Below are 16,237 nucleotides of genomic sequence, written 5' to 3' on the forward strand. Positions count from 1 at the left end.
CCTGTGTAAACGAAAGTGCCGACATTCGAACTACACAGAGTTCTTCAACTCTCTGTGGAAAGGGCAGCTCTCGGCCTCCTTTTATGTGAGAGGGCAGGACGTGAACTCCAGTTCTGAACGCGAGGAATAAAGGAGGAGGTGCCTCTGAATATTTGCATACTACGTTTCTCTCACCACTGGAGTAATTGCTCTCTCTCACATACAATTCCTGGGTTAGAAAAAATGACTAGCAACTTTAGTAAAAACTGATACTGTCAGTCAGTAGAGCATGAGACTCTTAATCTCAAGGCTGTGTGTTCAAGCCCCACATTGGGCAAAATATTCCTACATTGCAGGGGGTTGGACTAGATGATGACCCTTGTGGTTCCTTCCAGCTGTACAATTCTGTGATTAGTGACTAGAGATTTAGATAGCAAATGTACTTTGCAAGTGGTAAGAGTTGCTCCCCCCTTTTTTTTACTGCTCCCCACATTGTGTTCCTCATTTTGGGCTTCCCCAGTTATTTGCTCACGGCAATTTTCCATCAGAGAACATATGATGGAATGCTCGTGGAATGCAGTCGCTGGATGCTGATCACAGAGGAAGTGGAAAGAACCAGAGAGAGAAGTTCCCCATCCCTCTGAAAAACGGAATCAGCATGAGCAATGTGGAATTCTGCAGCATAACTCTCCCCACACCTTCCCTATAGGGATCTGGGCATGAACTCAGACTTTGCACCAGTCAGATCTGGTATGGCTTTTTGATTTCCCTTCCTTCATGCCTACCCTATTGTAGAAATTTAGATTTCAGGATGTTTAGGGGTAGGGGCCTATCTTAGGAAGATGGGAAACTGCCCAAAAGTCAGACTATTGATCTATCTAGCCAGACAGGGATTGTTGGAGCCGTAGCCTTAACATCTGCAGGGCACCCGATTGGTGAAGTCTGGTTTACACTGACTAGCAGCAGCCTTCCAGGATTACTGGCAGGAGTCTTCCTCTGCTGGGGATTGAACCAGGGTCTGTCTGCATGCAAAGCATGCCACTGAGGTACAGACCTTCCCCACCTGTCTAATGATAGGGCTGGCCAAGATACAGTACCGGATTTGAAAAGGAATTTAGGCCTGGGAACTTGCTATGACGACTGTATGCACCCCAAGAAGTGCTGTAGTAATAAGTGGTTTCAGTCACCATCACATAGACTATGTAAATGCATGTTCAGGTCACAGCAAAGGTCAAATTTCTATATATTCTAAGTGACAGAACAATACAAAATAAGCAAATGTGTGCTATCTACACAGGTGTCAGAATCAAGCCTTACTTTGGATATAATACTTTCTGTATTCACTTATGCAATGTATGTATTGTTATAAGAATTTTGAGGTCATATCTATATATATATAATAATTGTTCATAAAACATGTACATGAATGTACAGGCACATGTCTGAAGCAGCACAGGAAGACAGGCCTTTCTGACACCATTTTGACTCTCTCTCTGACCAGGTGTTCCTCTGCAAGGAAGAAGTGGGGTGGGGGGAACCTTCTCATTGTCTCAGGAATTAAAGTGATAATCCCTGGCATCCTGATACCTGACTGCCAGACAAAAGGGTGTGATTAACTTGGCTGGGAAACAGGGAAATGTAAATATCTCTCAATTTTGTTGATTAGGTTTTGGGGGGCAGGGGGCAGGGTCCAGACTGCTCAGATTACTGCCACCAGACCTCCCCTTTCATGATGTACCTATGATGAATCTAGGGAGGGGGGTCTTGGGCTACACCCCTTCTGTGACATATGGATGATGCTTCTGGGGGGGTGGGCTGAAACCAATTTCAAATTTCTTTTTAAGGGCAAGACATCTTTGTTTGGGGTTCCTTCCTTGTTCTCCTGTGTGAGAGGAAGGACCCTGTTGCAACAGCAAAAATAAAAGTGCCTTGCTTCGTAAGTCCTGGTTTGGTCTCTGTTATTTGGTGGGCAGGAGACGCTTAAATTCGTCTGCTTGCCTGGATCCTTGAGCTCTCCCTGGGTCAAGATCCATTTCTCTGGGTTCATAGGAACCAGCTTAAATTTTACAACAATTTGGCGACCACTTCGGGGACCCAGTTTTGCCTTGAGCTCCGGGTTCACTGAGGAAGGGGAGCCCAGCGCGCCCTTGCCTCTTTTGCAGGGGGGTAAACCAACCTCAGGACCCGAGGCACTTGGTAGTAATTGAGAGTCCAAGCGGGACCCCCAGGACGAAGCAACGTTTAAAGGGACAAGGCTGTTTTTTTTTCAGGAACCAGTTGGAAGCTGGAGACAACGGGATTCGACTGAAAGGATCGGTCGTGAGTATTAAAAGGGGACACCTTGGGTGAGCTAAGAACCACAGCAACTAAAAATCTATTTCTCCACTTGGACTATCCTTTTCTACTCTCCTCTTTGGACCTTAGTTGCAGCAAGGCTGCCAGGCACAGTTACAAGGTAGAACTGAGGTCCAGGGCAACAGTCTTTACGTTAAACGCAGAGCTCAGAAAGACTGTCCCAGCTCCCTTCTGCCAAACTGAGCAGAAGTCTGAGCAAACTGTCGCTTTTCTACCAATCTGGGAATCTGGCTATCCCAGCTCTGTTTCCTATTCCTCTGCTCTTAATCTTCGGGTGAAGACGCCCCCCTGCCATGGCGACCTTTGTTAGGTATGACCCATGACCAGAGATTGCAAGTGCGCCCGTTCCTTTCCTACTACTCTGTATTTCTGTATTCCTCAGTTCCGACCTGACATTGCGTAGGCAAGCGTTCAGTAGGATATGAGTCTAGTGTGTAAGAGGCAGGGAAGTTGCTGTGGAACCCTCAGGCAATTGATGACCAGTGGGAGGGTTCCAATAGGGTTTTAGCTGCACCAGGCCGCCTAGTAGTTAGTGCACGCGAACGGCAGGCAGGAACACCACTAGGACGTGGGGGTGAGTCATAGACTCGGGAAGTTAAGAGTGTCCAGGAACAGGGTCGGGGACCCGAACTGCAGTATAAAAAGGCTTAAGTAAAATGGGTGCAACCCACTCTAAGGAATTCCTTTCCCAGACTCCCAACCGAGGCAAAGCACAACTGAGGCTTTGCTCCGGTAAGGACTTTGAGGATGAAAGTCCACTCCAATTCGTTCTCTTAAATTGGCACGAAATCCCCGGGGCGGACAAGCTTGAAGGGAACCAATTGCAAAAACTTTGTAAGAAAAAAACACTGGATCCGATTTACTATGGACCACCCAGATGAGGGGAAATGGCTACCAGGAGGTTCCTTTAACATACAGTGAATCTCCGCTTTAAAATTAACCCTGGTGAACTCTGAATGAGAAAAGTTTTGTGAGGAATCCTACAAAGTATGTTATGGTATAAAATTATATATGTTTGCATGTTACATGTTGTCTGTGTTGTCTGTGAAGTGTATGTGCGTCTGTTCCTTGTGTCTGCTATAGTTCATTGTTCCCCTTAAAGTAAATGAGAGATATAATCCAGGTTTAGGAAATTAGGGGTTTGTGTAAAATTTGGCCATGACACCCACAGACTGCCTTTTTTAAAGCATGCATAGTTTAAAATAATATAATAATAAGGCAAGCTTGCTTAAATAATCTTATGTAAGGGCTTGATCAACCCAAAAACAATGGCAAATATTTAAAAGAGTGGAGGTAGTGTGTAAAGGTTTGTTTTAAAGAGGCTGTAGAAGGCCATTTTTTCCTCTCCAAAAGTAAAAAGAGGGGGCAGGATGAAGGAAAATAAGAGTAGTAAGTTTGAAAATGCTTGCTCAATGCTTTGAAAATATTTTGAAACTTGAAAATGTTCACTTCATGAGGTGTGCAAATGTTTGTTATTGAGAGAGGCTCTAAAAGGGAGTCTTCCTCCAAGTGACTAGAGGAATATTGTGTCGTGGAAATTTGTCCCCAAAATGCGCTTCCCTGTTAGAGGGACAGGCGCGGCTTGGAAGCTCCGGGATTGCGCTTGGTTCGCCTCCGCCGGGAAAATGACAGAGACCACGCGTTGCTGTCAGTGAAAACAAACAGATCCCTTTATTGAAAAAAATGCAGAAAACTACAGCTGTAGGGTCCCTGCCTCTGGAAAAAAGGAAGGACCCCGGGAAATGGTGAAGTCCCCCTATATACCCTTCTGTTCATGCATGGAATTCTCTGGACTGGGAGGGAGGGGGAGACAAGGGCGACGGGTGGGAGATCGGATTAGCTAGGTGCGGAGATGACTTTTCTTTTCAGATGGAGAGATGTCAATCTCTCTTCTCCTGTCGTTGATGGCACTCCCCTTTGTTTCGACAGGTGGGCAATCTTTCGAGATGGGCGCAGGAGTGGAGCGATTTCCTGACGATTTCCATGAGGTGATTTTCATCCGGCAGGTGTTTTCCTCGAGGCCGCGGGAAGATGGACTATGGCATGTTTAATTTGAATAAAGTTGTCAAGCTAATCCTTCTATTGTCCGTGTCTTCCTTCGTTGGGTATGGGACGGTGATGGGGAGATTTCAGGGGGGCTTGGGGTCAGAGAAGGGTTGCACAGAAAATAAGTATGGAAACATTTCTAATACATCCTGACGTATACAGTTCTAAAATATGAAACAGTGATTTTTTCTAATACAGAGAGATACTAACAACCCTATTTTCTAATACAGAGGAACACTAGTTTAATTAATCAAGAGTAATATGGAGGTTGTGGTTATACGTATACAGTTCTAAAATATAAAACAGTGATTTTCTAATACAAAGAGATACTAACAACCTATTTTCTAATACAGAGGAACACTAGTTTAATTAATCAAGAGTAATATGGAGGTTGTGGTTAGGTTCTTAGGCATGTAGGGAGGGACGCCTTTCAAGGGATATAAGGGGTTTCTCACATTTAAGGCACATTAGGCCAGCAGGCATGTAATCACAAGAAGCAAGCATATAATCACGAGAAGGTAAAAGTTCATAGCAAGTTTGTATAAGGTTTGTATAAAATGGTAAGGTTGTATAAAGATGGGCTGCGTTACTTGGTGGAGTTTAGAAAGTGTCACTTTGAATTTGGGTTTCTCCCCCCCCCCTTCTTCTCTGGAGACGCTGTATCGGGGCTTGTAGCAATTGTCTCTTGGTTTCGGGCTGTCAGTGTTACAATGTTTACTTATGCCTCATTGAGTTCCGTGACAGGATTATTGTTAGCTTGGGCTGTGACTCATCGGGCTGTTTGTCTTGAACAGGAGGGAAGACGGAGCAAGGGAATGTGGAGTTTATGATAATGGTCTATGATAATTGTCTAGGCGAGGGTTGCATATGCTTGTCCTTAGGCGAAGGGAAATGCAGAGTTTATGGTTGCATATGCTTGTCCTTAGGCGAAGGGGAAATGCAGAGTTTATGGTGGATTTTAGGAGGTGTTTGAGAGGTGTTTGAATATGTTAATCCTTGCGGAGGGGGTGCGGGTCTCTGGAGGGAAGGAGAGCCAAGCTGTGGCGGCGAAATGGTGGTGCGAAGGACTCTGGGTAGCCGTAGCTGTCAAGCTGTGGTTACCCCTCTCTGTTCATTCGTAGCGGTGTGTAGGAAACCCCAAATGTGAATTCATAACAATATCCCCTCTCTGAGGCAATGTTGTTGTATAACAACCAATCATTGCCTCACATAATTGGCAATAGCGTACTCTCCATTTCCAAGGTGGTACATAGGGACAACTTCAGGGTATGTGGTGGCCGGATGAAGGGGGGCTTGGATTCGCGGGGTTGGCGGCATGCGGAGCGCTGTCATCATGGTGGGAAAGCATTGCGTGCAGCAGCAGAAGAAAGCAATGATCAGCGTGATGGACAGGAGAATCAGTAGGAGTCCTTTTGCGAGTTCGCGGATCCATGTGGTTGATGGCAGCCAAAACCATGGATCCCAGTCCGAGAGTCCTTCATGTGGGATCTCTTGTAGGGTCTCGGTGAGGGAGTTGAGGGTCTGTAGATGACCTGTGATGTTAAGGGTCTGATCTGATACGTAAGAGCAGCATTCGGTGCCTATTAGCTTGCAGGCACCTCCAATCGACGACAATAGGTAGTCTGCGCAAAGTCTGTTCTGGGTTGATAGAAGGCGGACCTGGTTAAGTTCGGTGAGGAGTGCTAGGGTGGTAGCCTCTGATTCCTTGATGAACTGCAGAAGGACATCCGCGAGGCGGAGGATGTCGAGGTGGTTTGCAAAGGTGCCATATGAGGGAAGGAATCCACGGAGCCACGTCTCACCGTTAGGCTGGATTCGGGCACGGGTCGTGAGAGACGGTGTCCTCCTGTTTCTCAAGCGGCCAGTCGGTTGCGTCAGGGACACGCGAAAGCCGGGGTGGACGTGGCCCAGGTAGCATGATCCCTGCATGTGTATGGAAGCCCAGGTGTAGCCCCTAGACCCACAGGTCCAAAATAATCCGGCAAGGGGCCTTTCGATGCGCCCCGTCTTGAAGACGTTCACGATTTCGGGTGGCGGGGCTTCCCCCGTAAATGGTGTAAGGATGGCAGTCAAGGCGTCCGCTAGCGTGGGGTAGATGCGGGAGTGGGAATGGTTGCGGACCAATGTGGAGAGTCCGTCGGGGTTTGTGCGGATCGTGATGTTGCAGATGCTTGTACCGATGTGATCTCCTGTCCCTGCAAACTCTCGGCACAGGGGTCCCACAGTGCGGCCGCTGAGGTAGATATATTGTGAGTTGGGGGGCAGGAACGTGAGGTTTCGCTGAAGGAGGTAGGTAGATTTGAATTGGTCCAAGGTAAGGGGGGTGCTTATCAGAGGAATCCCTTCGTCGATGTGGGAGGGGGCGTGTGCGCAGATCCAGCATTCTGACAGGTTAGTTGTCTGAACGACTCTCTGAAGAAGTTGTATGTAGCTGTTGCCATGCCATGATGACAGCCTGCGGGATTGGGGTGGTGGGGTTGAGTCAAAAATCCTGACATACCGTGGCGCTGTGCCCATAGGGTGGATGGGGTCTGCAGATCTAAGGTAGGCCGGGTCGGTCGTGATGCCGCCACAACGTTGGGGGCCCTGTGGATCCCATTCGGAGCGCTTTCCCCCTCCGACCGGGTGCAGCCAGCCCTCGATGTATGAGCTGCCTGTCCAAGTTGGCGGGGTGTGTAAGTCCCATACACAGCAAAATTGGTGCACGCAGATGCCTTGTAGAGTGGAGGTTGTAGATGGTGCAGAGCAATAAAATCCATAAGTCCAGCGTTCGGAGTACATAGAGTCTGTATACGTCTCCCAGAGTTCTTTCCCAAGTTCGGAGGCATTAAACTGACGGGTCATTTTTCCCCATTTCGCGCGGATGTAGGTTCCGTTGTGGCAGGTCAAGCGGCTCCACGAGTCATCTAGAGAGTAAACGGCGCGTCCGATGGCGGTAAAGGAGGAATCGCGGATGATCAATTCCCAAGCTTGAGTATCCTGCAGTTGGGGTCGAAAGGCGTGACGAATGAAGGTCCTGGTGCCGGCTAGGCAGAAGCTGAATTCCCCGAGGGCACTAAGCTCGCTTGGGTCGTTGAGATCGCGGTCGACGTAGGAGTGTTCCAGGGCACTGTTTCCACATTGCAGTCCAAGGGGGTTGCCAGTGGCCAATAGGAGGATGTGGAGGAGGCAGGAACAGGCGCCGCTCCAGAAATGCATGGTTGCCCTGGCCGGAAAATCCTAAGGAAAAAGAACAGACACACAAACGTACAACACGAACACGCACAAGACAACAAAGAGCACATAGGAAGGGAAGAGGGGGTGGCAGGGAGAGATAATTGGGTTTCTAGTACTACGTTGTTTCAGGTGATGGATTCTCCACCCTTCGGAATTGGAGTTTTATCGGAGGGCGGTCGGGGTCATCTGGGCAAGGGTCCACCACTATTTTTGAGAGCCATCTTGCCTCTGAGCAATCATCTGGTTCTTCCCCAGCAGTTGGGGTGTTGCGAGTGTCCCGGCCGTTGCCAGGACCGTCATCGGTGGTTGCGGGGCTCTCCGCGTCTGCGGTGTTGTCTTCGGGGTCAGCGGGGGGTGCAGATGCCTTGCAGAAAGTATAGTGAATCCACGCACCCCTCTCTGGTACCTTTACCGAAGTAGGAGTTGTGAGGAGAACCTGGAACGGGCCCTCCCACGATGGTTCAAGAGTGTCTTTCCTAAGCGATTTTATGAGAACCCAGTCCCCGGGTTGGAATAGGTGGGCATCTACATCCAAAGGAACGTTCTGAGCAGTGGCAGCGTACTCATGTAGCCTCTTGAGTTGGCGCTGCAGTTGGGTAACGTATGTAACAAGTTCGTTCTCCCCCGCTTCGAGTTCAGATACAGGCAATTGAGTTGTGTGGGTGGGAGAGGGGCGGCCAAATAGGAGTTCATAAGGAGAAAGTTTTAGAAGTCCCCTTGGTTGGCTCCTAATATTGTGTAGCACGATGGGAAGCGCATTAATCCATTTCAGTCCCGTGGCGGAGCAAATTTTCCCTAGCTGGGTCTTTATGAGTCCATTCATCCTCTCCGTCTGGCCGGAGGAAGGGGGGTGGTAAGGGGTGTGAAGGTGCCATTTGATGCCAAAGGCTCGGGCTACAGACTGCACGATTTCAGCTGTGAAGTGTGTCCCACGGTCGCTGTCAAGGCGTCTTGGCACTCCGAACCGGGGGATGATTTCCTGCACCAGGATGCGGGCAACGGCATTGGCGGTGGCGCGTTTGCACGGGAAGGCTTCTGGCCAAAAGGTCAGTTGGTCCGTGATGACAAGGAGGAATTTGTACCCCAGGCACTTTGGAAGTTCGGCGAAGTCAAGTTGGAGGCTTTCAAAAGGAAGATAAGCCCACGGTCGAGATCCTGGGGGTTTCTTGGGTTCCCTCTTGGGGTTGAAGCCGGCGCAGATCACACAGTTCTTCAAGATGGCCTTGGCGTGTTGGTAGGCTCCCGGGGCGTACCAGTGTCTGAGCATACTTTCTGCCAGCCTTGAAGAACCCCAATGTGTGCACTGGTGTAGGACGCGCAAATGTTTGGGAACCCACGTTTTGGGCATCAGGAGGCGGCCGTCCGGAAGGGTCCAGATGTCATTAGTTTTTGTTCCTCCCAGTTCTTGCCACAATTTAAGTTCCCCAGCATCAGCGGACTGGTACATGCGGGCAAAGTCTACGTCGGAGGGGGCTACAAGTGCCTGGAATTCATTTCTCGGCTGTTCCGAGATGGCGGCTCTCTGCGCTGTCGCGTCAGCTTTTCGGTTTCCGACCGAGACAAAGTCCGTTCCCTTCGTGTGAGCCTTGCAGTGGATGACAGAGATTGCCTTTGGGAGGTGAATGGAGTCCATTAACCTCTTGACGAGGGCCGCATGGGAGATTTGTGTACCAGCTGCTGTCAAAAATCCCCTCTGTTTCCAGAGCGTCCCAGTGGCGTGGAGTAATCCAAAACAGTACTTGGAATCCGTGTAGATATTGATGCGTTTGCCCTCTCCTATTTCACATGCTCTTATGAGCGCTATTAGTTCAGCAGCTTGGGCGCTGTACTTTGAGCAGATGGGGGCAGCTTCTAGGATCTGTTCGTGCGTAACGACAGCGTACCCCGTTCTTCTTACCCCGGCAATAGTTTTGGAGCTGCCGTCAGTAAATATGGTCATGTCAGGGTCGCTGAGGGGGAGATAGTCCAAGTCATCTCTGGGTTTTTCAGCTAGGCGGACAGCTTGGGTGCAGTCGTGGTGGGGAGTTCCATCGTCGGGAAGGGGAAGGAGGGTGGCAGGGTTGAGGGTGTTCACCCGTTTGATCCGTACGTTGGATGGGGTAAGCAGAGCAGCCTCATATTGGTTGAGTCTTTCGTTGCTGAAGTGTTGGCAGCCACGCAGGTTCAATAAGGTGGCTACGGAGTGGGGCACGTTGAGGACAAGTTCCTGGTTCCGAACTATTTCAAGTGCCCTGTCAACAAGTTCTGCGGCGGCGGCTATGGCCCTGAGGCATCCCACCGTCCCTCTTGCCACGCTGTCTAGTTGGACGCTGTAGTATGCTACTGGCCTCTCCTGTCCCCTGAAAGATTGAGTGAGCACCCCGGACGCTACTCCCTTACGTTCATGCACAAAGAGGGAGAAGGGGAGGCGGTAATCGGGGAGACCCAAGGCTGGGGCCATTTTTAGTTCTCTTTTTATGGTTTCGAAGTTATTCAGGCACTCCTTGCTCCATACCAAGGGTTCTGGTTCATCTTTGCCAGTCATGTGGACGAGAGGTTTGGTTAGTTCTCCATAGCCGGCGATCCATGCTCTGCAGAAGCCGCTCATGCCAAGAAATCCACGTAGCTGTTTCTTGGTTTTGGGGATAGGAACTCTTTCGATGGCTTCTATCCTTTCTGGTGTGAGGGCACGGACTCCCTGCCCGATGTAATGTCCGAGGTACTTTACTTTAGTTAGGCAGAACTGGAGCTTCTTTGGCGACACTTTATGTCCCTTCTCTGCTAAAGCGCTGAGGAGGTAAATGGTGTCCTGTTTACAGCTGTCTTCAGACGGACTTGATATCAGAAGGTCATCAACATACATCAAGAGAGACGACCCTGCAGGGAAGGACAGGTCTTGCAGATCCTTGTGCAGTGCCTGTGCAAAAATCGTGGGGCTCTCAAGGTAGCCTTGTGGAAGCCTGGTCCACGTTAACTGACTGTGTCCCCAGGTGAAAGCAAACAGGAACTGGCTGTCCTCATGCACCCTTATTGAGAAGAAAGCGGAACAGAGGTCTACTACTGTGAAATGGGTACATTGAGGCGGAATTCCCGTCAGGATGGTGTTGGGGTTTGCAGTGATGGCGTGCCTGGGAATGACGAAATTGTTAATAATCCTGAGGTCTTGGACCAAACGATATTTAACGGGAGTACCTGGGGGCCCGATTTTCTTGACGGGCAGGAGCGGCGAATTGCAGGGGCTTGAGCAGGGGACGAGTATTCCCTGTCCCATGAAGTCTTCTATCATCGGTTTTAACCCTTCGATGGCTTCCCGTGGCAGCGGGTATTGATTCACGCGGGGGAAGGGAACTCCAGTGGGGTAGTTTATTCGGACGGGTTCAGCAGATTTCAGGAGTCCAACAGAGGTAGAGGTGGTTCCCCAGAGCCACACTGGGACAGAGTTCGCTAACTCGGGGGGAATATCTAAGTCAGGTAGTTTCTCCTCCTGTAGGATGCCCTGGAAGGTAATTACAGATTCCTCTGGCATGTGTAGATAGATGCCTTCTGAACTACACATGATGGTTGCTTTGAGTTTACACAGGAGGTCCCGTCCCAATAAGTTGATGGGGCTGGAGGTCAGGAGGAAGGAATGCTCGGCTGTCAGGGGTCCCAGTGTCACAGTGGTGGGTTCGGAGAGGTTGCAGGTTCGGGGGATTCCGTCTATGCCCATGATACGTTGTTTCTGAGAGCTGGGTCGTAGGTGGCTATCACTGAGCGTAGAGAAGGTGGCCCCTGTGTCGACGAGGCAGCGGTATTCGTGGCCATCGATGGATATGGTACAGGTGGGTTCGTTAGCGGACAGACGGAATGTAGGGCAGGCCAGGGCTGTCAATTCGGAATCCCCTTCTGATTGTCAATAACTGGGTGGTTGGCTGGTATTTTGGAGGAAGGGGTTCAGGTGGTCCCCGGCTGGCTGCGGGTTCCAGGGTGGGCTGATTGTTGGCTGTCCCCCAGTGTTGGGCATGGGGTGGGTTCGATTGAAACGTCCCGGGCAATCCCGTCGGAAATGGCCTTCTTTCAGACACCCATAACAGACTATAGGGGAGCCCTGACGGGTATGTTCCCTGGCTTGCCCCCCTGCCGGTGCTTGTTGGTGGTAGGGGTGGCTGGCTTGAGTCCGTTGGTGGGTGCTCACTGGGACCGGGGATGATTTATACGATTGCTGTGGGCTATAGGGCAGAGGTTGGTATGGTGCTCTGAGTGCGAGAGCCAAAATGCGGGCATTTTCCTCTCTTTCGCGTTTCTCCTCCTTCTTTTTCCTCTCGTCTCGACCTTCATACACTGTCTTAGCTATGGACAAGATTTCGCTGATGGGCTTTCCCTCGTATCCCAATTGGAAATCGAGGACCTTCTTGATATCAGGCTGGCATTGGGTTTTGAAGAAGCTTCTAACGATGACTTGATTATCTTCGGTGGTGGGGTCAATTCCTCCCCAGGTTCTAAAAGCGGCCAACAGTCGGGTGTAGAAGGCGGAAGGGCTTTCGTCTGGCCCTTGGGTCACTGATTGTATTTTAGTCCAATTGGTGCCCTTCTTCCCTGCCAGTTTTATGCCTTCTAGGATAGCCTTGCGGAACATTTTTAGGCTCCAGATTCCCTCTTCCTTGTTATAGTCCCAGTCAGGTTCGGTCAGGATGCATGCTGAGGTTAAACCGACTGCCCCTGCAGGTCTCCTTGGAAGGGTTTGGAAGCCTTCCCTCTCGATCGCTTCCCTTGCTTTAGCGAAGATGTCTTCTCTCTCTGCGTCGTTGAAGAGGGTGTGTATGAGTGTGTGGACGTCGGCCCACGTCGGGTTGTGCGTGGAGAAAATGGCCGAAATTTGTCGATAGCAGAGGTCGGGGTCGTCCTTTAGGGTTCTCATGTGGTTGGCCCAGTTCATGAGGTCTGACGTTGAAAACGGGATGTGGGCATAAGCGTAGGTAGGTGGCTGCCCAGCGGCGACTGGCGCGAGGGGAATAGATCTGAGGGGGAATTGGCCCTTCTCTTTTGCAGCGTCTGTGGTCTGGTCGCCTTCCCCTTCCTTCTCCTTAGGCTGTGTCCGTGGCGCTTTAGTTACTGCATCCAAGATATCAACAAATTTGAAAAGGAGTCTCTCGTCTATGCTATGGCTCCGGGTTCGAGATGCAACCGGGCTTGCAGCAGGCGGGATGGAAGTGGCTGCGGCTTGGGTGCTTTGAGGACCATCGCTGGCTGTGGCGTCGACATTGGGTACCTGGAGAGTCGTAGCGGGCGGCTGCGGTGTTGGCGCTGGCAACTGCGGAGCTGGAACAGACACTGGAGCAGGAGCGGGTACTGAAGCAGGAGCGGGTACTGAGACAGGAGGCTGAAAGGCTGGAACAGGCACTGGAGCAGGAGCGGGTACTGAAGCAGGAGCGGGTACTGAGGCAGGATGCTGGAAGGCTGGGACAGGCACTGGAGCAGAAACGGCTACTGAAGCAGGAGCGGGTACTGAGGCAGGAGGCTGAAAGGCTGGAACAGGCACTGGAGCAGGAGCGGGTACTGAAGCAGGAGCGGGTACTGAGGCAGGATGCTGGAAGGCTGGAACAGGCACTGGCGCAGGAACGGCTACTGAAGCAGGAGCGGGTACTGAGGCAGGAGGCTGAAAGGCTGGAACAGGCACTGGCGCAGGAACGGCTACTGAAGCAGGAGCGGGTATTGAAGCTGGAGCGGGCACTGAAGCTGGAGCGGGCACTGAGGCAGGAGCGGGCACCGAAGCTGGAGCAGGCACTGAAGCTGGAGCGGGCACTGAGGCAGGAGCGGGCACCGAAGCTGGAGCAGGCACTGAAGCTGGCTCTGCTGGGGGTGACGGGGGCAATCCCACGGGGGCCCTCTGTGCTAGGGAGGCTATCTCGCAGGGTTCTTCTAACATAGCTTCTTGGTATGGCGGGGGCCCCTTCAGTGGGGTGACGATAGGCATTTGTCGGGGTGCTGTGCTGTCACCCTTCAGCTTCTTTCGGGCGCTCTCAAAGATATCAAGGTACCTAATCTGGAGGGGGTACTGGTCTTCTAGGGCGACACGCAACGCGGCCAGTCGTTGCAGATTAAAGGATCCCTCCCTTATCCATCGCAGTTCTGCGGGCTGCCTTGCAGTAATTTTCACCCAATCTTTTGTGCAGAGTTTCATCAACTTGGTTTGCGATATTCCCTTCCCGTCTGAAAGGACGTCCCAGTGGCTGAGGACGTATTTCAGCGGGCTGTCAGTGTTCAGGCGAGAAGTAAGCTCCGGCGGAGCTTCCTTCTCCCCTGAAGCCTGCAGCGATGTCCCTTTGGACAAGGGTGCACCCATTTTCTGCCCTGGTCAGTCTCCGAAGGGGCACTTGCGCAAGTTCTAGCCCTGGGCAGTCTCCGACGGGGCTTTGGGGTCTCTCGGGGTTCTGGGGACTCCTGGGGAACCTGGGGCACGTCTAAGGAAGGTGGACAGACTCCGATAGGAAAGTGGACCGACTCCGATAGGAAAGTGGGCTTGGGAAGGTTTGCTAAAGGGCTCTCTAAGGGAAAATGGGGTTTGGAAAGTCTCCTTAGGAAAACGTTCTAGGAAAGTGGGCACACTCCGAGGAGGACTCCTACTCCCACCCAAAATTTAATAGTGCCACAGCAATCTCCCTGCCTTTTACACTCTAGACTCAGGTCCTACTGAACGCTTGCCCACACAATGCCAGATCGGACCTGAGGAATGCAAAGTAGGAAAAGGGAACGGGCGCACTTGCAATCTCTGGTCATGGGTCATTCCTAAGAAAGGTCGCCATGGCAGAGGGGCGTCTTCACCCGGGATAGCTAAGCGAGAGAAGGAAGAGTTGCCAAGGCTTGCTATCTGGGCAAAACTCCGACGGACAACAAGCCTTGGGGAGGGAAAGGGCAGCCGCAAAACCTTCCAGCCTGGGCAGACTCCGACGGGCTTTGGGTTTTTTTGGCTATGAAAAATAGGAAAGAGTTTGATTGCTGTGACAATTCCCACCCCGAAAAGCCAATTTCCCTATTGATACTCACGTCGCAGCGCGCTGCCTTCTTTTCCTGAAGCTTGGTCACCTCGCAACAATCAGGAGAAGAAAAATCTTGTAAAATCAACCCCCACGGCCGTCTGGATCCTGTTTGTTTTCCCTGTGTGGTCCCGCTAAGGATCCCAGTTAGGCCAGAACTCCAGGGACAGTCGGGGAAGGGGATCCCCCCTGCAAATGGCTGGGTGCGCTTGGGCCCTCCAACCACGGCTCCCCCAGAGTACGGCTAAACGAAGGCTCCTGCCTGGCTCGCCATAAACTGTCGTGGAAATTTGTCCCCAAAATGCGCTTCCCTGTTAGAGGGACAGGCGCGGCTTGGAAGCTCCGGGATTGCGCTTGGTTCGCCTCCGCCGGGAAAATGACAGAGACCACGCGTTGCTGTCAGTGAAAACAAACAGATCCCTTTATTGAAAAAAAATGCAGAAAACTACAGCTGTAGGGTCCCTGCCTCTGGAAAAAAGGAAGGACCCCGGGAAATGGTGAAGTCCCCCTATATACCCTTCTGTTCATGCATGGAATTCTCTGGACTGGGAGGGAGGGGGAGACAAGGGCGACGGGTGGGAGATCGGATTAGCTAGGTGCGGAGATGACTTTTCTTTTCAGATGGAGAGATGTCAATCTCTCTTCTCCTGTCGTTGATGGCACTCCCCTTTGTTTCGACAGGTGGGCAATCTTTCGAGATGGGCGCAGGAGTGGAGCGATTTCCTGACGATTTCCATGAGGTGATTTTCATCCGGCAGGTGTTTTCCTCGAGGCCGCGGGAAGATGGACTATGGCATGTTTAATTTGAATAAAGTTGTCAAGCTAATCCTTCTATTGTCCGTGTCTTCCTTCGTTGGGTATGGGACGGTGATGGGGAGATTTCAGGGGGGCTTGGGGTCAGAGAAGGGTTGCACAGAAAATAAGTATGGAAACATTTCTAATACATCCTGACGTATACAGTTCTAAAATATGAAACAGTGATTTTTTCTAATACAGAGAGATACTAACAACCCTATTTTCTAATACAGAGGAACACTAGTTTAATTAATCAAGAGTAATATGGAGGTTGTGGTTATACGTATACAGTTCTAAAATATAAAACAGTGATTTTCTAATACAAAGAGATACTAACAACCTATTTTCTAATACAGAGGAACACTAGTTTAATTAATCAAGAGTAATATGGAGGTTGTGGTTAGGTTCTTAGGCATGTAGGGAGGGACGCCTTTCAAGGGATATAAGGGGTTTCTCACATTTAAGGCACATTAGGCCAGCAGGCATGTAATCACAAGAAGCAAGCATATAATCACGAGAAGGTAAAAGTTCATAGCAAGTTTGTATAAGGTTTGTATAAAATGGTAAGGTTGTATAAAGATGGGCTGCGTTACTTGGTGGAGTTTAGAAAGTGTCACTTTGAATTTGGGTTTCTCCCCCCCCCCCTTCTTCTCTGGAGACGCTGTATCGGGGCTTGTAGCAATTGTCTCTTGGTTTCGGGCTGTCAGTGTTACAATGTTTACTTATGCCTCATTGAGTTCCGTGACAGGATTATTGTTAGCTTGGGCTGTGACTCATCGGGCTGTTTGTCTTGAACAGGAGGGAAGACGGAGCAAGGGAATGTGGAGTTTATGATAATGGTCTATGATAATTGT

Source organism: Zootoca vivipara, chromosome 13 (genome assembly GCF_963506605.1).
Source record: "Zootoca vivipara chromosome 13, rZooViv1.1, whole genome shotgun sequence".
In the NCBI taxonomy this organism is placed as follows: domain Eukaryota; kingdom Metazoa; phylum Chordata; class Lepidosauria; order Squamata; family Lacertidae; genus Zootoca; species Zootoca vivipara.